The 24629-nt window shown below is 44.4% G+C and overlaps 1 protein-coding gene across 1 annotated transcript in view; it reads left to right on the plus strand.

Moving 5' to 3' along the window:
• Positions 1-12206: 12206 nt before the first annotated feature.
• Positions 12207-24629, plus strand: part of SFMBT2 (Scm like with four mbt domains 2) — a 193245-nt gene continuing 180822 nt past the window's right edge. Inside the window, exon 1 of the mRNA XM_084636621.1 lies at positions 12207-12301. The gene's annotated coding sequence lies outside the window, so the exon portion shown is untranslated. The remainder of the gene's footprint in view (positions 12302-24629) is intronic.

Genomic DNA, 24629 nt, shown 5'->3' on the forward strand with positions numbered 1-24629 from the left:
TTCGGGGAAGAAGTCCCTCTGCCGACTCGGACTGGTCACCTGGGTAGTGTCCCTCACATAAATATAGAGGAATTAAGTACTAAAAAGCATTACAGCCAAGTAGCAATGGTTGCTGAATTGGTAATATTTGTATGCTCTGAGAGAATAATGGATCTGATCCTGCTCCCACTGAAGTCAATGGGAGTTTTGCAATTGATTTCAACAGGAGCAGGACTGGATCCTAAATTCCACTAATATACCTAGCTCATCAAGTGCTTTTATCAGTATATCTCAAAGGCCCAGATCCTCAAAGGAATTTAGGTATCTAACTTCCATTGAAATCAATTGGAGTTAGGCCCTTAAACATCTTGGAGGATCTGGGCCAAAGTGCTTTACAAAGCAGGTCAGTATCATTATCCCCTTTTTACAGACGGGAAAACTGAGGCACAGCAAAGTAAAGTGACTTGCCAAAGGTCATGTAGAGGGCCAGTTGCCAAGCCAGGAAGAGAACCCTTGGTTTCTGAATCCTAGTCCATTACTCTATCCACTAGGTAAGGCTGTCTCTTCTGGTAGAGACTGTTTCAGAATAGTGAAAAGGATTTTTACTACAAAAGGACGTTTTTTTTTTCTTGACCGGGGAGGTACAATGTCTTAAAATGCTGCCCACAACACATCTACTTGTCAGGTCAAACCAATCCAAACATACTGAGAAATCAGCTTTGTTTTCAAAAGCTTTCTCAAGAAATTTGTTCTTTATTTTTTAACCCAACAGCTTTTCTAGAGGGACAGAACCCTAATAAAGAAACTATTTATATGTCCTCCCTTTTGATCCCTTGGACTGGGAGAGTTTATCAGTTCTGAGCTCATTACAGCCTTAAATATGTTACCTATTACATTTAATGGCATATTGCGGGCTCATCTACTAGTAACTCATAAGCATTCTTATTAAAAGTGCTTAGCAACCTGGCGCTGAAGCAACACAAATGTCAGCTTCCTCAAATGAAAATAAAAATCAATTATGCTTTTAAGGGCAGAGAGAGATTAAGCTGCATATAATGCACATTTACGGTATTGTGGAAACCAAAGCCTTTAGGTGCGGTTAGCGGTATTTCATTCTTAATCTTCCTCCTTAATACAGCAGGAGCCATTAAAACAATGAAAAGTAAATCCACATGCCTGTTTCACCGTCTCCTTTAGACAGATTCCTTCAACTGCTTTATTGTATATTTTTTTTAGCAGATCAAAAGAATTAATTATAGGCACCCAGAGTATTATTATTATTTGGGGACGAGGGAAGAGGGGCCAGTCTTGTTGGAAGAGTTATATTTTGCAGCAAGCTAAGGGTAAGGAGAGAAATGGAAAAGAAGAATTAATTTTCAAGGATCTCATTAAATGGGTGTTGGAGGATTGAACTTTCCCCTCCAGATTTTTGACCAGATCATTGCAAAGAACAAAGAGAGACTGCCCCAGAGAACCAGCTCCAGGAAGTATAACTCTTCCAACAAGACTGGCCCCTCTTCCCTCAAACAGTGTGGTTCAATGCACACTGGGACCATGCTTTCAGAATTTAGTCCGTGCTGTGAGAATACTTACAGTGCAATGCACCAACGCATAGACATCCCACACAACGCCTATTATTTGTATTGCACAAGTGCCTAGAGGTCGAGGTCAGGGCCTTTTTGTGCTAGGTGCTGAACAACGTATAATAAGACACCATCCCTGCCCTGACTCACTTATAATCCAAATAGACATGACAGATGAAGGGGAAAAGGAGAGGTGAAGTGACTTGTCAAACTTCACATAGCAGGTCAGCTAGTTGCACAGGGACTAGAACTATGGATTCCTGGGCCTTGGGCTAGTGTTCTAGCTATTAGATAACACTGCTTTCTTTTTGTCAGGGTCCTGGAAGAAAACCTAAAACCATCACTGATAAACTTAGCAGGTGACACCAAAACTGGGGCCGTGGTAAATAACGAAGAGAACAGGCCACTGATTCAGAGCAATCTGAATTGCTTAGTAAACTAGGCACAAGCCAATGGTATGTGTTTTAATACTGCTAAGTGTACATGTATGCATCTAGCGACAAAGAATGTAGGCCAACGTACCAGGTGGTGGACTTTATCATGGGAAGCAATGACTCCGAAAAATATTTTGCAGTCATAGTGGATAATCAGTTGAACGTGAGCTCCCAATGTGATGTTGTGGCTCAAAGAGATAATGCAACTTGAGGAATCTCTAGGAGAAGCAGAGAACTTATTTTACCTCTGTATTTGGAATTGGCTGCTGGAATACTACATCCAGTTCTGGTTCCCACAATTCAAGAAGGTCTTGATATATTGGTGAGGGTTCACTGAAGAGCCATGAGAATGATTGAAGGATTAGAAAATATGCCTTATATTGACAGACTCCAGGAGCTTCTTTTATTTAGCTTAACAAAGAGAAGGTTAGGGGGTGATCTGATCAGTCTAAAAGTACCTACATGGGGAACAAATATTTGATAACAAGTTCTTCAGTATAACAAATGACTGGAAGTTGACGCTATACAAATTCAGTTTGGAAAGGAGGTGTACATGTTTAACAGTGAGGGTGATTAACCATTGAAGCAATTTACCAAGGGTCAAGATTGGTTGTTTGTCTAGCAGATCTTCTCTAGGAATTATTTTGGGGAAGTTCTCTGGCCTGTGTTCTACGGGAGGTCAGAATAGCTGATCACATTGGTCCCTTCTGGCCATTGGCTGGGTGAATATCTGGGTTCAATTCTTGGCAGACAGCTTCCTGTGTGACCTCAGCCAGGTGTGCTTATCTTTCCGTGCCTTAGTCTCCCCCTCTGTAAAACAAGGATAAGCCTCCCCTTCCTAGCAGGGGATAAAGGTGAGGATAAAGCTATCAGGATCCGAGAAGCACTTAGATGTTACAAAGATAAGTGCCACAGAGAAGCCTATAAATAATAAAAATAAATAAAAAGCCAGTTAATAAGTGGTGCAAATGGGCTTACCAAGCCTTCTGTACCAGATGAATTTCTTCCTTAGTGCAGACATGATCAATAAAAGTAATAAATATGAACCTCAGTATAGAGTCTCAGTGCCTTGGTTTATATTAAATAATACGTACCCCTCTTTCATTTACTGCTGATGTAAAGGAGCTGTTTGGATTCTGGACCAGCCCTTCTAAGGATTCTTGGGCTGTAAAGACTGAGAGGAGACATGATAACAGTTTTCAACTACATAAAAGGTTGTTACAAGGAGGGAGAAAAATTGTTTTTGTTAACCTCTGAGGATAGGGCAAGAAGCAATGAGCTTATACTGCAGCAAGGGAGGTTGAGGTTGGACACTAGGAAAACCTTTCTAACTGTCAGAGTGGTTAAGCCCTGGAATGAATTGCCTAGGAAGGTTGTGGAATCTCCATCATTGAAGATTTTTAAGAGCAGGTTAGACAAACACCTGTCAGGGATGGTCTAGATAATATTTAGTCCTGCCATGAGTGCAGGGGACTGGACTAGATGACCTCTCAAGGTCCCTTCCAGTCCTATGATTCTATGTGTGATATAATGACCAACATTTTCAAACCAGGAATCCTGAAGGTCGTCTCCTAGTAGAGCTGGGAGAATTTTTTTTTGGCCTAAACCCTTTATTTTTTTCTTTTCAATGTGCAAATTTTTTTGAAAAACTTCATTTTTGGATCAACCAGAAACTTTTTTTTTTTAAACTTTTTGGAATTGCCAGCAAACTGAAAAATCAGTCATTGCACAGCTCTACTCCCAAATCCATATTTAGACAAATAATGACTTGTCTACACTTGAAAGTTAATTCAGATTAAGGCAGGGTGTGAATTTAAAGCACAGTAGCTATTCCTGAATAATGCTAGTATGTTTGGACACTCTTATTACAGATGAAAAATGCCTTGTTCCTGTTTAGCTTAATCCATTTTAGAACAGGGCACTCTTATTCTCGAATAAGAGTGTTTATCTATGGAGATTTTCAAGAATAATTATTCTGAAATTCTCCATGTGTAGACAAGCCCTTAGTGTCCTGATTTTCTGAGGTGAGGCGTGTCTGCCGTTCCATGTAGTGATATGTTTACTTGCTGTTATATTATGGCTCTGTGGGGAGTCTCAGACCCGTCACAGTCCTTGTTATACAAGGCAAAGTTGGAAGATGAGCTGCGCAAAATCCTGCCTGATTGCTGAAGCTCTTATTGTTGAACTAACACCTCTTATATAAGAAGGGCTAATTCCATGTACCAGGAAACCCCTGCTGGCTTCTAGAGAGTGACAGTGTAAACACCTCCAGGACTAGAACCTGGAGGTTCTAGGCCACTGATGCTTCTGCATTGCCGGCAAGATCTCAGACTGGCTTTCTGCTAGCAGACCCTGTCAAGCGAGACAGTGCAGGAAGTACCGCCCAATGGGGCCTGAGTGGCGGCCCCCTGCAGCCCACTGATTGGCCCAGGACAGTATATAAATCAGGAAGCCATTACAGAGAGCTGTCTGAGCAATATGCCTGTTTGCTTCTGCTCCAGACCTTGCCTTACTCTGAACCTGACACTCTGGATCCTGACCCCATTTAATCCCTGATGCTGCTACTTGTCTTCTGTCTGTAATCCATGCCTGACCTTGACTTCCTGGTATCCTGACCTGGCTTGACTCCAACTCCGCTACTCACCTCCTGCCTGCAACCTAGTGCCTGACCCTGAGTTCTTGGTATCCTGACCCAGCTCGACTCTGCTGTGTGTCTCCTGACTGCAACTTGGTAACTGACTGCTGCCCTTGGCTTGGCCCTGACAGACAGTCAAAACTGCATAGCATTGGCAGAATCCTCTCTGGCCAATTGATTTGGAGCCTGTGCTGGAAAGAAATGCCCCATGTGGTGCAAGAATACACAGAAATGTAATATGACCTATTACCTGTGGGGCTAATATCTTTGTGTGGGGTGGGAGGAGAATGTATGTCCTTGACCCACCTACTGCCCAGTCCTGTGGCAAGGTCCCCTGCAGGTCTGGAAGGAGGGAGGAAACTGTTATGGAGGTAGCTGAGTCTCTTTTCCACACGGATGGAGCACAAAGAGAACCATCTGCACATGGATCTCTGGAACATGATTGGTTCCTAAGTAAGGAATTGGCCTCCTAGGGAATAGAATCTTCATTATAATGATTAATAGTAGTCCCTAGCTCTTATATAGCCCTCTTCCACTATAGATCTCAGTGGTGTACAAGGAAGACCAGTGTGGTTATCCCCATATTACAGATGGGGTGGCAAGAACTGAGGCTCAGTGAAGTGACTTGCTCAAGGTCACCCAGCAGGCCACTGGCAGAGCTGAGAATAGAAATCTGGTTTCCTGAGTTCCAGTCCAGTGTTCTAGCCAGTAAGCAACACTGCCTAAATATTGGACTCTTATTGTGAATGTTATGGACTTTTAAAAATTATATATTGTTACTTATTTTTATAACTTCTTTAGATTATGCCCTAAGCACCTGTCTTCAGATAAACCCATACTTTGCACACAGTCAGACTGAGCTGGCTGAAAATGCTGTGTGACTATGTTTCTCTCCAATAGATGGTGCTGTGAAACTAGCTTTTAAACATCCTGATGTTAACATGCAGAGCACCTAACTTCTCACCATCATTATGGTTACTTTTAGATAATAAAGTTGAATACTATGCCATTTAAAAATCAGTGCCTGGATCTTCAGCAAGGTAAATCAGTGATTTGCACCTGTGGAAGATCTGACCTTATAGGTACAGGGTAGTGATGTAGGTTGGGATGTAATTCCATGACGGGTGTAAATGATCAGAAAGCCGGTGTGAATGGTAATCTACTTTAGCCTGCACAGCCTTGGCAGTAAGTAGAGGCCTGATTCTCCTCTGCTGTTCACCTATGTTCAGTCATTGACACTTGAGCAATCTGAGCGCAAAGTGGCTGTGATCTGCAACTGTTCTGATTTTAGTTACATTTTTACTCCCACTTTGCACAGAGGGAAACAAGTGGAGGATCATGACAGATGTGGTCAAAACAAGTGTGATTTACAAACCAAGGCCTAAATTATGCTCAGTGATGCTGGCAGAAATCCAGAGTAATTCCCCTGGAGTCAACACAGATGCCGGTCCCAAGGGAGGGAAAGGGCAGGAAAACCAACTCACGAAAGTATGTGTGATCCAGTAGGGATGGGCTGACAGTGTCTTATAAAACATTACTGCGGGGAGCAACTGGCCGTGGGAGATTGGATTGAATGATCTAATAAATCTCTTCCTCCTGATTTCTGTGACATCTCTTGCTAGTAGCTTTTCCTGCTACAGCCAATTGAATTCTGCCCCTTTGATTGTTCATGCTCATCGACTAACGAACAGGAGTAAGTTACATGCCCTTGCCACTTACAACTTTTTGCTGATGTGACCTGCTGTCTACGTTACAAGTTACATCCTTTGAAAGCAGGCCCAGATTCTATGTAAGGGAGTTACTCCAAGTACAAATTTGGCTCCTTGCAAATAGCTTGGTCCTGATTCTGTAGTCTTACTTGGGCAAAGCTGCAGGAACTGGCCCTTTAAGAATACATCTATAAAAATTATGGGCTAGATTCTGTAATTTACAGCAGCTGGAGGATCTGACAATTTGCTGATGTTTATGTACGTGTATGTATTATATACAAATATAGCCCCCCAGTTCAGCACTGTATTTTTAGCTTGTGCCTAACTTTAAGCATGTGGATTTCAGTGATTGTTCATGTACTTAACAGTGCTTAGGAGAATCGGGGGCCAGGTATATGGGTATATACACCCATATAATACGTGACTGATCTGCCCCATCACACTGTTTTCTGGAGTGAGGGGAAGAAAGATAACTTACGAGTGAGTAACTTATAGCCAGGAGTGAGTTTTCTTGACCTCTTCTCCAGAGTGGAGATTAATGTCATAGAGAATCAGCCATTATGTATTATTTTCTGTACATAGGGGATATATTTTTTTTCCTTCTGCTTTCCTCCAAAAATGAAACTGTTGAAAGTGACAGCATGGGAAATTGGAATGTGTGGTAATCGAAGATAACGGGCAGTGCTAGAGTTTCAGTGACTGGGTGCTACTATCTTGTTGAAGTAAAATAGCCATGATCACACTTGGCTTAGGAACTGATACACACTGAAAGGGACAAAGGGCAGCTAGTTGTCCAACTCTCACTGAAAAGTCAATAGAAACGGGCCACCAAACTCCTCTTTGTACCTTTGAAAATCTCCTCCTCTGTACATATTTGCCTATAAATATTTTATTTAAAATTAATTCGGGACGTGAAACATTTATTCCCAATTTGAAACTCAAGGTCAGACATTTGGCCAATATCATATATGAGGATTTAGCAACATTAGTGGCAGTAAACCAAACATAGCTAAATTTCTTTTGCCCTGAAGATGTATTTCTTAATATAACAATAGTAGTGCTCCCTTCCATTAAATTAGCATCATTGTGATTTTTTTTCAGTAGTGGCTAAGCCCATGGCAATGCTAGTTTTATATCTAATTTTTTTTATTGAAGATATTATACGAGCAGCATTCTGCATACCCTGAGTTAGTTTTTTGCATTGAGCCTCTAAAATATTATGAAGCCTTTCAAAAATGACCATTTGAAAGATATCTCCACTAAACCAACTTGAAGACTAGGGGCTAGATCCAAAGCCCATTAAAGTCAATGGGAGCCTTTTCACTGACATCTGTGAACCTGGGACCTGGACCATTTTATCAGTATCTGAATTTAGGAAGACAGTAGCCACTCGGAGAAGTTCAACATGAAATTTTTTTTTAATCTTGTTTTTCTTAACTGATATTCTTAGCTGCCTTCCAAAGAGCTAAGGTAGATTGTAAATTCTCTGTGACATGGATCATGAATGATTTCCTTTATGTACAGGGCCAAGCACAGCATCAGAACTTACTAGTCAGTAAAACAATAATTAATAAAAGAAGTGAGCAGGACAAGATCGAGATAAATGGTCAGTTTTCAGAATGGAGACAGATAAATAGTGGTGTCCCCCGGGGATCTTTACTGCAACCAGTCCTATTCAACATTCATAAATGATCTGGAAAAAGGGGTGAACAGTGAGGTGGCAATTTGCAAATGATACAAAACTACTAAAGATAGTTAAGTCCCAGGCAGACTGCGAAGAGCTACAAAAGGATCTCTCAAAACTGGGTGACTGGGCAACAAAATGGCAGATGAAATTCAATGGTGATAAATGCAAAGTAATGCACATTGGAAAACATAATCCCAACTATACATATAAAATGAAGGGGTCTAAATTAGCTGTTGCCACTCAAGAAAGAGATCTTGGCGTCATCGTGGATAGTTCTCTGAAAACATCCACTCTGTGCAATGGCAGTCAAAAAAGCAAACAGAATGTTGGGAATCATTAAGAAAGGGATAGATAATAAGACAAAATATCATATTGCCTCTATATAAATCCATGGTATGCCCACATCTTGAATACTGTGTGCAGATGTGGTCGCCCCATCTCATAAAAGACATATTGGAATTGGAAAAGGTTCAGAAAAGGGCAACAAAAATGATTAGGGGTATGGAAAAGCTTCCATGTGAGAAGAGATTAATAAGACTGGGACTTTTCAGCTTGAAAAAGAGACTAATAAGGGGGGATATGATAGAGGTCTATAAAGTCATGACTGGTGTGGAGAAAGTAAATAAGGAAGTGTTGTTTATTCCTTCTCATAACACAAGAACTAGGGGCCACCAAATGAAATTAATAGGCACCAGTTTTAAAACAAAGAAAAGGAAGTATTTTTTCACAGAACACACAGTCAATCTCTGGAACTCCTTGCCAGAGGATGTTGTGGAAGGCCAAGACGATGACAGGATTCAAAAGAGAACTAGATAAATTCATGGAGGATGGGTCCATCAATGGCTATTAGCCAGGATGGGCAGGGATGGTGTCCTGAGCCCCTGTTTGCCAGAAGCTGGGAATAGGCGACAGGGGATGGACCACTTGATAATTACCTGTTCTGTTCATTCCCTCTGGGGCACCTGGCATTGTCCACTGTCGGAAGACAGGATACTGGGCTAGATGGACCTTTGGTCTGACCCAGTATGGCCGTTCTTATGTTCTTGAGAGTAAAGAGGGAGTTCCAAGGAGATTAGAGGCATACATGACCCCTGCAAAGAGGACAAGTGTGCAGTAAAGAAAGTATCAAATAATCCATGTATTACAGAGAGAAACATCTGTTACATCCAAGGTACAAACCATTGCCACTTCCCCAACTTGGAATATTATGGTATTGCCAGAATTCAGCATGTATACTTACATCCTTAAGACTTGGTGTATTCCTATCCATATATGCTTTCTTGCCATCCTTATGCCATTATGTATGCAAATCAGGAAAACTGCAATAGTTGGCTCTTGAGTTGATCCAGAAAAGGGGGAGTTCTGTGACCCTCCCCCCCCCAAATTTCTACCCTTTTTTCAGAATTTTGAAAATCTGAAACGTCAGAAGTCCGACCATCTTGACCAGTTTTGTAGCTTCTTGAAAAACAGGGGTGAGGAAATCATGAAAAAATAATTCATACTGTCCTTATTTCTTTATCATTTTAATGTACTGTTAAAAATTTGAAAAATTTCAGGCACTTTATTCACTCCTGGCATCTACTCCTTGTTTTCACAAATTCTCCCCTCTTGCTTGAGAAAAGAAGGCTGATGGGGGGGCAACCTGTTACCATACTCAACATATTTGGTGATTGTTGATCAATATTCACTGAAGGTAAGCCAAGATGTGATGGGCTTAATCTGCAGCAAGGGAGATCTAGGTTAGATATTAGGAAAAACTTTCTAAGGCCAGGGAGAGTTAAGCTTTGGAATAGGTTACTAGGAGCACTTATGGAATCCCGGTCACTTGGAGGTTTTTATGAATAGTTTAGACAAACACCTGCTAGGGATAGTCGAGGTATACTGTGTCCTGTCTCAGGACAGGGAGCTACATTTAATGATATTAATGTACTAATGATAAAGAGATGCATAAGCAGAGTGATGGAATAGCAATATAAACACCTTATATCACTAAATCATCCGGTGTAGATCAGTCCGGCTACAATCTACCCCAGGGAAAGTCACAATCTTCATTATCCTCTGCAAACTTTTTTTTAACATTATGAATAATACAAACGTGTAACGAAGTATCTGGGTGGGCAAGCTCTGTTCTCCATAAACACCTCACACTGTATTAATGACTCCATGAGACGCTGGTGACAAAGCTTTAGGAGTCGTCAGCAGCTAGGCATTCTCATCAAGAAGAGGTGAAATGTGATGTAGCCAGACGATGGCTAAATTCTTCTGCTTTTCAAGACAAATGCAGCCAACTGCAGTTGAAGTGGGAGAGAGCCGAAAGTTGGGCGTGAAGTCCAGGGCTAACGAGTTGCGTCCGTGAAACAGAAAAACACCAGATTTAGAAGGGAGGGGGACCCAGCCCAGGGTGTGGTCACGAGTGAGTTTAAGTAATTTACAAATAGGATCCTTTCTGTCAAAAACCCGATCGTTACAGCCCGGAAGCAGCTGGCGTTGTTTTGTTGACAGAGCCGTTGTAATTTGGGAGTGAAAACAGTTTGCTGAGCGAGGTATCGGCTTCCCCCACCCCTGGGATCTGTGTATTAAATTCTTGTGCGGATGCGGAAGGCTCAGACGTAACCTTTGCCTTTTCCTCGGCGTGTGCAGCGCCGGATTCTCTGGGGCGGGGGAAGCAGGGGGCTTCTGCTGGTGACTTGTTGAATGTCCAAGGACAACCATCTATCTCTCCCTCTGACTACTCTCGCCGAGGAGCTGGGTGCCTGCTAAACGATGTCCCTCCAGCCGGCAGGCTTGCTAATCCGTGGTCCCCGGAGTGAGGGGCTGACCGCAGCCAGGGGACCAGCTCTCTCCTGGCTGATGGGATAGGGTGAGGGGGGTCTCGCTTCCCCTTTGACCACCACGCCTCTCCCCACACGAAGCACACCACCGCTTCGGTTCATGTTGTGACCCCCTCCAGGACCCCCCTCAAGATAAATCGCAGGTTCCCACTGCGCCCGCCACTGCCCACCGCCCTCCTCCAGACTAGACCGCATGGTGCAGGGCTGGGAAAGCCCAGCCAGGGGGACAAGCGACCACGCAGCTTGGCTTCCTTGGAAGAGTCCGGATGATCCGGCCAACCCCCAAAGCGGCCCTACCGCTGTAGCTCCAGAAGCATTGCCGACTCTTTCCCTACCCACCTCCTGGTACACCCAGAAGAATCCGAATCAAATGACCCGGGCCGAGAGGCGCCCGTGCCGTTCAGACACTGTGCGCGGCTTGTCATTCCACCCCCACTTTGGGGGGAAGCAGAATTTGCTAGTAGCCCCCCCACCCCCAAACCCTCTCCCTAAATCCTGCCCTGGGAGCCCCGCTCCCCTTTTAACGCAAGGTTTAATTCCCGCTCGCTGTGATGGACGCAGCTGTAGACCGGCCACGGGGAAAGTCCACCGGGGTCACTCCTGGTTGCAACAAAATGTGCCCCAAGGCAAAGGACTGAAAGTTGCGTGCGCGCGGAGAGGGGGGTGGCCCGTGCCTGTCGCCCTCTCTAACGCAGCTCTCCGGACGCATAGCATGCTGTTTTTGCAACGGATAATACATAGGATCATGGCAAAGCCAGGGAGACACGTGGACGCGCGGCGATCTGATTAAATTCCCTTTTATCCATGCAGCTGGATCCATGGATCTATCCTCTATCCATCTATTTTATCCATGGATCTATCCTCTATCTCGGTGCAAGTTTCAATGCAAGGAATAATGGAGCCAGCAATCCTAAAATAAAGGGGCGCGGAGGGGAAAGAAGCGGGAGGGTAATACAGATCTACTTAATTTGCTGTCTTGACAGTGCCCGGCATAAAACCCACCCTGTGCGGCACAGCCCACTTCAGTGGCAGACGAGTGTGTAATAATCTAAACTAAACGGGACACCTCGGGGGGGAAGGATGCAGCAGAAGCTAGTTAATTTCTTCACTTGTCAATTGCCCCTCCTGTAGAGTTTCTCTGAGCCTAGCCCCCTCCCCTGCTAATTAAACTTCTTGCACACCACGATTTGCAATCATTGGGGGGTGGAGGGGGGATTGCAACCAACTATAATTGGCAAAGAAAATCTTGCAACGGCTGGAAAAGGTCATTGAAGGAGTTGGCTGCAAAAATATAATCTAAAAAGAGTGGCAGGCATGCGCAGTGCGAGGATGCCATATTGGAATGAGTCTGTAGTAAGTGAGAGAGAGACTGATCGCCTCTTCTGAACTGAGCTGAAGGGTCTTTGCCATTTTAGACACTGGAGGGAAAAAAACTTCACCCAGGTAAGACAGCGCGCCAGGCGTGTTTCCTTAAGTGGCCGAAGCCTTGATCTGCCCGGGGCGACCGTGTTTTCGCCGCTGGGGTGGACAGGGGAGCTTTTTTTCTTTTCTTTCAAGGTTTATTAAAAGGCGGAGGGGAGGGGAAAAAATAAAGCTTGGACAGAGGGTGGGGGAAAAAAACCCCGCAATCTGGCGTGTTTTTCTTAAAAATGCCAGGGAGCAAGTTGTTGCAAAGTGGTTGGCTGTGCGTGTCTCTGGCAGACTCAGATGTAGAGCCTGGATTCTAGATACCTGCACTCTGGGTGGCTTTTTTTTTGGCTTTTTTTTTTTTTTAATAGTGTGATTGCCTTTCTTTTGCAGTGCATTTGAGAGTTGTCGTGGGCAGGGTTTGCAATGCATGTGCCATTCATCGCATGTCGGGGCTTTTTTGTGTGTGTGTGTGTGGGGGGGGGGAGGTTGCGGGTGGATTTTTTTTTTTCTTTTGGAGCGTGCCACATTTTAGATGCATGCATACCCTCTCTCTCTTTTTAAAGTAATATCCTGTCATTTGGTGCTTTCCTGACATAAGCTCATGTGACCTCCTTTCGAATTTACTAGACTGCTGTATTTCTTGAGAGAGTTATTGTGTGTGAGTGTGTGTGTGTTTAAATCGGCAGAGCATATAAAATGTGTGTGTTTTAAAAATCTTGAAAGAGGATGAGATGCCCAATTTCCCAGCCCTGATCCGTACACATTTTTTTTCTATAGAGCGAGAGAACTGCGGTAAATGAATATTTATAAAGCTTGTCAGTTTCAACATGGCGGGTTAAGGTGCCTTTAAAAACTGAAAATAAACATTTTGAGACTGGGGGAGGGAGTGTAACTTGGGGCGCTACGTGTTGGCTTCAGCTCTGCTTTGTTGCCCAGGGAGGTGCGGCAGCGAACTACCTGGGGAATGCAAAAGTGGGGATCATGCCCCAGGGTTTTCGACTGGCAGACTTATTGGTGGGTAAAGTACATCACACAAGGCAGAGCAACCAAAGTGTGTGTGTGTGTGTGTGTGAGAGAGCGAGCGCTCGGGAGAAACCATCAAAAGGGGACCTGGACTCTGGCACCAAACGAGGCTGCTTTAAATGCCCAAACCGGCAGACAGGCTATGAAAGATAAATGCGGAGAGACACAGCAATAATTTATTTTACATTGAAACGAGGCGAGCCCAAGGAGGAGACCTTCTTTCGGAGCTCCTGGCAATCTCCGCTGCCAAGCCTGGGCTGGTGCAGGGAACCGGGGATGTGGGGTTCCCCCCCTCCCCGGTTGTTTTTGTTTAAAAAATAAAAATAGAGGGGGCAAAAGCTCTATACCACTAGCTGCGTGCAGATGTGTGCTGCAAAACAGGCCGTTTAATCCTTTTATCATCAGAGGACCCGAGGCACGTTGCAATAAAAATTCTCTTTGCCAGGGAGCCTTTAAAAAGCAAGGATCAAAGCGCGAACCTGTCGTCTGCAGAGCATGCAAAGCGGAGACTTCGGAGGGGGGCAGAGCAGTGGTTTGGAGGAAGGAGTTGTGCGTACTCTTTCCTGGTTCCGAATTTGAAGTGCATTTCCACGAGGGCAGGGGGAGTGGAGGAGGCAGGCTGGTTGAAACACCAGAGAAACTTCCTTGTTTCGGTTCAGGCAACGTTTCTGGGTTGCTGTTGTTCCGATGTTCAACTTTTGCCCCCCTCCCCGGGCCACCCCTCTGCGGCGTGTTGAGGCCACTGGGAGGGGGGGGGAAGGAAAGCAGAACCCAAGTGACCCCCTCCCCCTGGCCTCTTGGACACTAGTGAGAGGGGGTCATCTTTTTAAGCGAGGGGAAAAGGGGGGGGCGCTTTACAAACCGCGATGCTTGCTAGCAGGAGAGCCCCCGTGATTAATGGGAGACGGTGTCTTCTGTGTTGCGACGCCAACAGAGGTCGCCTTTTGCAAACCACTGCTCCCCCCCCCAGGCCACACAACTTTTGCTGCCGGGCGCTTCGGCTCCCGGAGGTGGGGACGGGGGCCAAACTCCAGTGGCTTGGCGTCGCGGGCTGTTGTCGGATGAAACCGCTGCTGGACCAAGGGGGGCACGCTGGAGGCGCCGCGTGAACGAATCCCCTCCGGTTTGCGCGGCGTGGAAAGGGATCGGAGGCCCGGACAAGCCCCCAGCCCGGCCCCGATGCGGCGGCTGTGGAGATCTGTCCTTCCCGATCCGCTTCGCCTCCGTGTGGCGCTCGGGAAGCGCCCGTGAGCGGCGAGCGCTGGCCGCTCCGCAGAAAAGCGACTTCTCCCCTCGACGGTGTCTCCTGGTAGGCGCGCTGAGAGCAAGCAGGGGAGGACTGCCGAGGATCGCAGGACAATGGGGGGCGGCGGCGGGGGTGGGGGGCGCTTCAGAGAATCCCATGAAAGAATCTAACACCGGCCTAAAATGGCTCTTTCCTTGCAAACTGCGAATTCAGCGGGGACCACCTCCCTTGCACTCACGTGGCTCATGACACGGTTGAGAATTAACTCTAAGTCCCCGATCCAGAGAAGACCGCAGTCGCGGGGATTTCGAGCGTTGTGTCTCGATTTTTGTGCCCTGGGTGCAAGTGGCGCGTGTAAGGGGATTCAGCGATCGCAGCCCCCCCCCCCCCCCGCGCGTGTGTTTTGTGCAAGACGAGGAAAGGACTCCGAGCCTGGCGGCACTGCAAGCTCCAGACCCTGCCTCCACCGACCGATCTGCCATGCACGCGCGGTCCCCTGTGCAAAATCCATCTCTTTCTGCTGAGGCAATAAAGAAACACATCGAGAGGTTCTTCGTTTAAAGGGACCGCTTTCCCCCCAAGCATTGCATGTTGCTTTATGCTTTGGATGGAGGACGAGCTTTGCCTGGCTGCTCCTTCAGTTCCCTCAGCTAATGGGTTCCCAAGAGAGAAGGGGGGGGGGGGGAGATCTCGGAAGTATTTCTTGGGACTGTAAGAGCCTCAGACATTCTTCCTGGCACGGATAAGCTCTGAACTGGGATGCTGGGGAGAGGGAGGGAGGGAATTGCCTTCAGTGGTAATTGGACTGGAAGAAAAAGTGTAAGACTTTTCTTTGAGAAGATTTTAATTTCTCCTGCAATGCCCTTGCCCTTCATCTGAGCTCTCCTCTCATTCCCTTGGGTTAGAATAAAGGCTCTGATGCCGATTCTCTCTCTGTTGCATTTTGCCTGCTCGCAGCTTTAGGGTCCCCAAGTAGGGGCGGGGAAAAATTCATGCAGGTGCCAGCTTTCTCCTGTTCTAGTGTAGCAGGTGGTAACTGTCAAACACCTTGTCAGTGTATCGTTTTCTTCATCCAGTCCAGGGGTTCTCAGACTTTTGTACTAGTGACCCCTTTCACACAGCAAGCCTCTGAGTGTGACCCCCCCTTCTACATTAAAAACACTTTTTAAAATATATTTAACGCCATTATAAATGCTGGAGGCAAAGCAGGGTTTGGGGTGGAGGCTGACAGTTCGCAACCCCCCCCCCCCATGTAATAATCTCCTGACCCCCAGTTTGAGAACCCCTGATCTAGTCAAAATGTTGTTTGACAGCCTCGTGAGTTACTTCCTGACAAGTATCTTGCTGAGTGGATAGATACAGAGACACAGGTACCCCTTGCAAAGGTAAAACTTGTTTGGGAGTTTAGCCTGCGTAAGGATGGCAGAATAGAGGGTTTCGCTGTGGTGTGATATGATCTTTGATCCTGTCTACACGAACACACACACACCGCTGACCCCTGTGGTGGGTTTGTGTGTGTTCTGTACATAGCCTTTCAGTTTTCTAGCCTCGGATGTGAAGTTTATTTGGTCTGTGTCCATCACGCCCTATTGCCCTTCTGTTCCTCTCCCACCCAAGTCAGTGTCTTGGAGTACACCCCCACAAATGTCTGTGTGGAGGTTGTCAGGCTGCAGGTGGTTTCTTGGGAGGTTTACTGCAAAGGGGCACAAACTGAAATACAGAGCCCAGGCAATGGCAGTGTAATGACCCGGGTGGCTCTCGCAAACGTTAATATAAAGGTTTCAGAGTAGCAGCCCTGTTAGTCTGTATTCGCAAAAAGAAAAGGAGTACTTGTGGCACCTGAGAGACTAACCAATTTATTTGAGCATAAGCTTTTGTGATGCATCCGATGAAGTGAGCTGTAGCTCACAAAAGCTTATGCTGAAATAAATTGGTTAGTCTCTCAGGTGCCACAAGTCCTCCTGTTCTTTTTGTTAATATAAAGCTGATCTCTTCTCACCAAAAGGAGGCAGAGCACTGATGCCAACTCCCCTTCAGCAGCAAAGAGGAAAGAGAAATAGATTATAGGGTGACTGTTTTCAAGTACCTGTGGTATAACGTGATGGTTATTAACTGACCCATCTTTATTGAGCAGAAGCTAAGATACAGTGAGCAAACAGAATCAAGTAGCATTTTTATCCTATCTTGGCAATTGTTACCTCTGCATTAGGCAAAGAGAGCTTGAATGTAATAGGGCTAGAGACGGCTTCCCTTTTTCGGTTCAGGGGATGTCTTTGTTGCTGTTGTTTGATTGTTTCACTGTGGTTTGCGTTCTATAGGTGAATGAATTGGGTTGGTGCTCAGAGGAACAGGAATGTAATTAATTATAAGATCAGCGATGCCAAGGGTTGGCTGTCCCTAAGAGTGAGATTTACAGCTTCAAAGAGTGAGATTCAAGGCCAAAGAGTGAGACTTTCCAGGTGGTGTTTTAGATCATTGCTTGAGACTGAGATTCTCATCTTTGTTCCTTGGTGAGATCCAATAGTCCAGGTTTTTAATCCAACCAGCATTTAATAGTTTGTTTTAAAATGTACACTGCTTAATATTGCTTATGAAACTCTTAAATATTCTAATTCATACTAAAGTCTAGGGCATGTGAGAATTCTATATGCAATGCAAATAAGTGGATTTTAATAAAAATGATTATTTTCTAGTTAGAACAAAAACCTGGATGGTTGGAGATCCCTGAGGACCAGAGATAATAACCTCTGGTTGAGGCACACAGTCAGTGGACAGGACAAGAGAAATATTCAAAAGTAAACTTTTTATATAAACCTAACAAAAAAGAAAACTGTTTTATCAATATAACAATATGTTTGGTTTGCATATCATCTTGTCACAGTGATCATCCATTTGAAAAATACAGTACAAATATTTGGTTTGTATAGTGCTCAAATTATATTTACAACAAACAAAAATAAACAGATTCCAAAATAAATAAACGCAAAATATATTAATTAAAATTAAATAATTAAAACAGTACATTAGTGAATGTAAAAATAAATAAAGTAATTACATTTAATTAATTTGAAACTAACAAACCATAGATAAAGGATTCAGATCCCACATTTCTTTTAATATGTAATTTGGTTTCACATTTTAGCCACCTGTCTTGTTATATTGCCAAGTGGCCCCTTTTGCTGTTTTTATAACTTCCTTTGGTGGCTCAAACTTGAAACATGGCTCAGGATTTCCAGCTTCAATTAGGTAATAGAGGGTAGTGTCCTGTCTAGTCCGAGGTGTGGTCTGAATGGTGTCTTATTCTTTTGAACAAAACTCAACATGCCCTCATCTCCTGCATTTGAGTGAGTAAAACTAAGCCAAGCCTGGCAACCCTGGAATGGGAACGTAAGAAGACCACTAGGGCTTTTGACATTGCTAAGATATGCCCAAACAGAGTCCATCCCGTATTGCACAGTAGTGTTATCTGTGTCAGTCTGTAGTGCTGCCTCATCCCAGACATATTGTACATGATTTTCTGCATCAACTGGTAATCAACAAACTCCTCTTGCAGCTTCTCTGTCTCAGGCAGAGAGAGATTGAACATGTGCTGGTATCTGCCAACAAAGTCAGGTTTTCCCTAATATCAGTGTTCACAAATGCTGCCATCGTTAACATTTCATCATTCCAAGGGAGCGTCTAACATGCATAGTTGGCTACGCTAGCGTAGAATGCTCTGGCTGTGCAAAAGAACTTCTGTTTTGCAAAAGGGCTGATATCCCCTTTGCACTTCCAACTTCTGTACAACCTGTTTTGTGACCAAATCTACAAACACGGTTTGTCTCTTTCAGCACCTGCGTAAAAGTCTTTTAAATCTTTAGCTAGTTACTCAAAATGCATGAGATAAGTTTAGGAATATGTGTGAGAGTGAGATTGCATGCTTATGAGTGAATCTCACACCCAGTGAGTGAGACTTGACATGACTGAAGAGACCTTTTTTATTCATCATGTGCCCCGAATTGAAGGAGGTGGAGTGAATGTTCTAACAAAGCTAATAACTTTCATGCGAATTAGAGAGTAGGTCTAATAACTTTTATGATAAGGTGGATTCTCAGTGTGAACACTTAGAAAATGAAATTAGAAAATGCATTTAAATAGATTTGAACAAATGATATCTAGAGATGAATTTGTTGTAAACAAGACAATATTCATTTGCCGTTTTGTAGAGGGTACATTTGATATTAGAGTAAATTAAACCACTGATCATACTTTCATACATTTATACCTGATAGATGTTATAAGCATGTTGCACACATTACTAGTATATGTTACAGATGGATGCAAGAACATCTGTAGAAGGCATTATACATAGTTGTTCAGGCAGGCCATGGTTGTAAGCAACTATTGATCTGTTGGACTAACAGCTTTTTATTACAATATCATTTATTAAAGCTTTAAAGTTCCCTCGCTTAAAATAGTACCAATAGTATGTATGACTGTTGTACTATAAATAATATAATCATAGGACAATATTATTTCATGTCACTTTACAAGCCTTTGTTGGCTGTATATCGTGTTAGCACCTGCAAAAGGATAGAAAATGGTGACAGCTGTGTATTTTGTATGAAAATAAAAAGCCTGCAGAGATGGGGTCGAGGGGGGGGGGAAAGTAATGACAACCCATTGTTATCTAATCAGATGTAATTGAGTCCCAGCAGAGTTCTGCATCTTAGCCGATCAATGTTGCTAGCTACTGAAAGGACATAGAGATTTCAAGAGTTCAAGAGCGTGTGGGATTGAGCTGTGTCTTTAACCTTCAGTCACTTCCTCTAAGGGAAAATGCAAACTAGGAGGATTCTTTGGTTGACATATCTATTTCCAAAGGCATCATATAATATTTTTCTTCTTTAAAGCTTGATACCAAGAGGAGGCATTAAGGATGACGCAGTAATCTCCTTCTACCGATGCTGCACCAGTAGTAAGCACTAGGTCCAATACCACTGAAAGGATAACATCAATCTAAAGCTAAGCTATTCCTTATTCTGAGCATCCCATCTTCTTTCCTCCTTCCGTGAGACTGTAAGCTCTTCAGACCCTGGGCAGTTTTCATTCCAAGGCTTGTATAGTGCTAAGCACACTGTTGGTACTCAAAGTAACCTTTTAAACATCACGATCCCTGCCTTGCTGCTAGAAAAGTGAATGCCTTTTGGCACTCGGATACAATGCTCACGGGCCACACAAGTATTCAGGTAACCAAAACTCTCCTTAGTACTATTTCAATCAGTTAGCAAGCCCAAAACTGTCGGGTGCCTCCGAAAGCAATCACGACCTTTGCCCCGAAGAGCTTACAAACTAACATTAGACACAATGTAATGAGAAGGAAACTGCAGCAGGAAGGGGATGAGGATGGAAGATAGGTAAAATAAGTAGGATTATGTGGTTAGTCAGTGAGGATGAGTCAATGGCATGATACATTAGAGACAGTATTTTTTCAATGATTCTCTTAGTTGATTAATTTCATGTAGGTGTCGCAGCAGAAGTGAGTCTTAATCAGGAAGCGAATTAAAAGAGGGCTTCATAGACCAGCTGAGGAGGGGTATGCAGGCTGGTGTTTGAAGATATTTTAGGGAGAGAAGCGGATGAATGAAATATTGAGGCTGGCATTGCTGGTGGGGCAGAGCATTGGGGAGGACGTGAGACATGACAAGCACAGGGTTTGACGAGGAGGATAAGAAGTTGAAACTTGATGTAGTGGAAGAGGAGAAGCCAGGGACCGATTCAAAGAGTGAGGAGTGTCAAAAATGACAGGCATGGAAGGTGATCTTACCAGCCGTGTTCTACATGAAGGGAAGAGATGGTGATGCATGTGGCAGAGAGGCTGTTTTAAAAAATAAAATGTTCATTACTCATGTTACCCTTTAAAACAAACAAACCTACTCTGATGCAGCAAGAGCCTAAATGCTGCAGCTTACAATAGTAATACGATTTGCAAATCTTGTGGTAATTACATTGCTGTAGTGTAATTGTCCATTGCTATGACATATTGTCGCATTTCTTCGGGTAACATTCTGTACATTATTATTTAAATAATTTAAAAATCTCCCTCAGGTTTCTGCACTTAAGACTGCATGTTTACTCTTTGCACTTTACCCAAACTTGGGCAATGCAAATGGCTAGTCAGTTTCACTTCTCTCTACAGAAGGTTTCTAGTCAATTTCATTTTATGGTCTCATGTATTACTGGCTCAATGGTACAGGTGTTTGGGGGGCAGACCCCAGAACTGGCGCTAGGCATAAACAGACTAAGCAATTGCTTAGGGCTCCCTATTTACTTGTTGTTGCTTTATTATTATTGGGGTGTGTGTGGGGGGAAGAGGGTGGCGGGGATGACAAAATATTCCTGTTTAGGACCCCAAATGGGCTAGCACTGGCCTATCCTGCAGGGGAATACAGAAATGCAAAAAAGAAGACTGTTTCACTGACCTCTAAAAAATCACAGAAATATTTCTACTAATATTGGGTTTTTACAAAACCCAAATTTGGGATGTAAACAAAATATCCCTTTAAGGACAATTTTGAAGAGTGTATGTATACCTATCCCATATTTTTATTTAAAAAAAATGAAACTTACAAAATTAACCAGTAGCAAAAAAAAAAGGCATTAAAATGACAGCTTAGACTGAATGTGAAGCCACTAAGAAATGAGCCAAGTGCTCAAACTTTGCAGTCCTTAGTGAGACAAGTAATCCTTGGTCACATGATTAGTCCCATTAGTATCAGTGGCATAGGCAAGGATTACTCACTTGAGTAAAAGAACAAGATCTAGTTCAATCATAGGTTATTGGTCTGGATAATGTATATTTACTCAGTAGGGAAGAATAATTCCCTCCAATGAAAGTCACTGGTTAAAATTCTGTGGCCTGTGTAATGCAGGAGGTTAGACAAGATAATCATGACCCTTCTAGTCTGTGAATCCAGCTTCAGTTCATTTCAGTGGAAGAAGACTAGCAATAATTTCCCCAGGAACTTTAAAATATCCCATACAAAAAAAAAGTGTAGAAAAACTATTTAATTTTTTCATCTAGGAAAGAGTTTTGATGAGTTAACAATTTAATTCTTAAATCAAGGGTAAGGCATTTGGGAATGCTGCTTCCTGAATATAGGTCAGGCAGATGTTAGCGTTGAATCCACAATATGTGAGTATGTTGGGTTTGATGACACATTAATATTGCATGATCTAGAGTAGTTTGGATGTTCACCACTTCATCTTTCCATTTGCAGAATGAAATGGAATCCAATTTGTTTTCCTTGGGAGAAAAGGGGTGGAATTTTAGGACGCTCTGAACTAAAATGTACGGTAAAAATTGATTCTGAATAAACTGAGCCAGCAAATACACCACAGGCTATACTTGCTTGCCATTAAAGAATAGAAGAAGTGCTTTTTTACTTGCCTTCATATTGTTTTAAGGCATGGCAGCAAATAATTGTGATTGACACAGGACAAGGTCTTGATCCTATGCACACTTATACTCATGTGTAATTCCTTGCAGACAATGGGACTATTCATGGATGTAAAGTTATGAGAAGTGTCTGTGTTGTGGGATCAGAGCCTAAATGCTGATCAGGTGGAAAGAGTAAAATACATTGGGCACTGCCAAGATCTAGAATGTGATCTTCCTAAAAAGTATTACAATCTAATGGCAGATGTTTCCTGGATTCTAACTTGCTTCTCTTTTTGGAAAGCCTCTCTGATTACCAAGAAATTCAGCAACATAAAAGCCAGAATTAGTTATCCTGAGCAATTGGTGCCTTGGCTGATTAAGCAGTTCTGGACTGGTCCCTGTATTAGAGTCACTAAAACAGTGTTTTGTGTTCCCTTTGGTGACTCCTCGCATTTAACTAATCAGCCCCGTTCACAGGACATGGTTGACTACAGTCAATGTGGCTGGTGCCAAATAAGATGGTTTGGGCTGATAAACAGTTGTGTGTATGTGTTAAATTAACAACACTTTTACATAGATAATTTTCAGCTCTATTTAAAACAGTGGGGTGGATTTGAAGCAGCCACATGATCCTGTGACTATAACTTTTGTGCTCCTTTCCTTCACAAAGCATGTGCTGTATTTTTTCCTGTATCTGCTTGCTTTCTGTTTTGTTTAAATTGCAAGGTCTTTGGGGTCCTGATTTGCTGAATCAGTCCACTGAAGAAGACCAACACTATAGTCCATATTTAACTTTAAGCACAACGTAATCTCATCCCTGTTCAGCAAAACCCTTAGGGCTAGATTCACACCAGGGCGTAGGGTCGTCTGCGCAGCAAGCGGGATCCCACGGCAGCAAGTCTCAGAGCCTGTGTCTACAGACCGGTGGGACAGGACATATAAAGGGAGGGCTCAGTAGCTCAGTAGAGCAGGAGCCAGGGAAGGAGACGGATGTCTCCAGTCTGCTGCGGCAACCCGGAGCTGAACCTGCGCCCTGCAGCACCCTGCCCCCAGAGGAGACTAGGCCTGAAGAGGTGTTGCCAGGACTGCCATCTACTGTGCGCCTACTGTCCGGCTACCTTGCTGACTGACTCTAGGTCAGTGTGCTGCGGCTGGCTCCCCACTGACCCACTGGTGGACCACTCTGCCACTGTTAGGACCCTGGGCTGGGATGTGGTGGAGTCGGGCTAGCCCGTGTCCCTCTACCTCCTGCCACACTACCCGTGGGGAGGCAGACTCTCCACCCTAGGCGAAGAGGCCTGTGTGAATCTTTCGTCCGTCTTTGGATGCTAGACTTGGTTGGTGCTCACCCCGACTGGAGCCCCTTGGTTGTGGTGGTGCTCCCCCCAGAGACGGTGTGGATGCTCCCCCCTACCTGAACTCCTAGACTGTGTGTGTTTGCCGGCTGCCTTAGCTGGCAGGCTGAGGCTAAAGCCTGCTCCCTGCTTGGCCCTGCTCAAAGGGCTAGAACTCCAGCCTGTTTAGTGCTGCCAGCCCCAGCTGAGGGGCTGGGAGCTAAAGACTACTCAGCGCTCTGCCATGCCCGAGGGTAGGGACAAGAGCACCAGGCGATTATGGTTGGTTTGCCTGTTAGACGGGCACAGAACTATAGACTACTTATGGCTCGGCCCTGCCAGTGTGACCCAAAGCCGAGGGTTACCGCCCAATACAGTGAGGCAGGGTGGCCTGCCTCTCCACTAAAGAGCGAGGGACCACTACAGGGAGGTAATAGCTTTTATTGGACCGACTTCTGTTGGTGAGAGAGACATGCTTTCAAGCCACACAGCATAGGCACCGCCTCCATGGGTGATCCAGCTCTGGAGCACCCGCAGGAAGAAAATTAGTGGGTGCTTAGTACCCACCAGCAGCCAAGCTCCCTCCTCCCTCCCAGTGCCTGCTGCACAGCTGTTCTGCAGCACGCAGGAGGCTCTGGGAGGGCAGGGGAGGGGAGAAGTGGGAAGGGGGTGGGAAGAGGTGGGGGAGGGATGGGAAGAGGTGGGGCGGGGCCTTGGAGAAATGGGCGGGGTAGGAAGAGGTGGGGGTGGGGCTTGGAAGAAGGAGTGGAGTGAGGGTGGATCGAGCACCCCCTGGGCAGAGAGAAAGTCAGACACTATGTCACAGGACAAATGCAAAGTACTCCACTTAGGAAGGAACAATCAGTTGCAAACATACAAAATGGGAAATGACTGCCTAGGAAGGAGAACTGTGGAAAGGGATCTGGGGGTCATAGTGGATCACAAGCTGAATATGAGTCAGTGTAACACTGTTGCAAAAAAAAAAACAAAAACAAACATCATTCTGGATGTATTAGCAGGAGTATTGTAAGCAAGACACAAAAAGTAATTCTTCCGCTCTACTCTGCACTGATAAGGCCTCAATTGTGTCCAGTTCTGGGCACCACATTTCAGGAAAGATGTGGACAAATTGGAGAAAGTCCAAAGAAGAGCAACAAAAACGATTAAAGGTCTCGAAAACCTGACCTATGAGGGAAGACTGAAAAAACTGGGTTTGTTTGGTCTGGAGAAGAGAAGACTGAGAGGGGATATGATAACAGTTTTCAAGTATATAAAAGGTTCTTACAAGGAGGAAGGAGAAAAATAGTTCTTAACCTCTGAGGGCAGGGCAAGAAGCAA

The sequence above is a fragment of the Lepidochelys olivacea genome (assembly GCF_965140295.1).
Source record: "Lepidochelys olivacea isolate rLepOli2 genome assembly, chromosome: 1".
NCBI lineage: Eukaryota > Metazoa > Chordata > Testudines > Cheloniidae > Lepidochelys > Lepidochelys olivacea.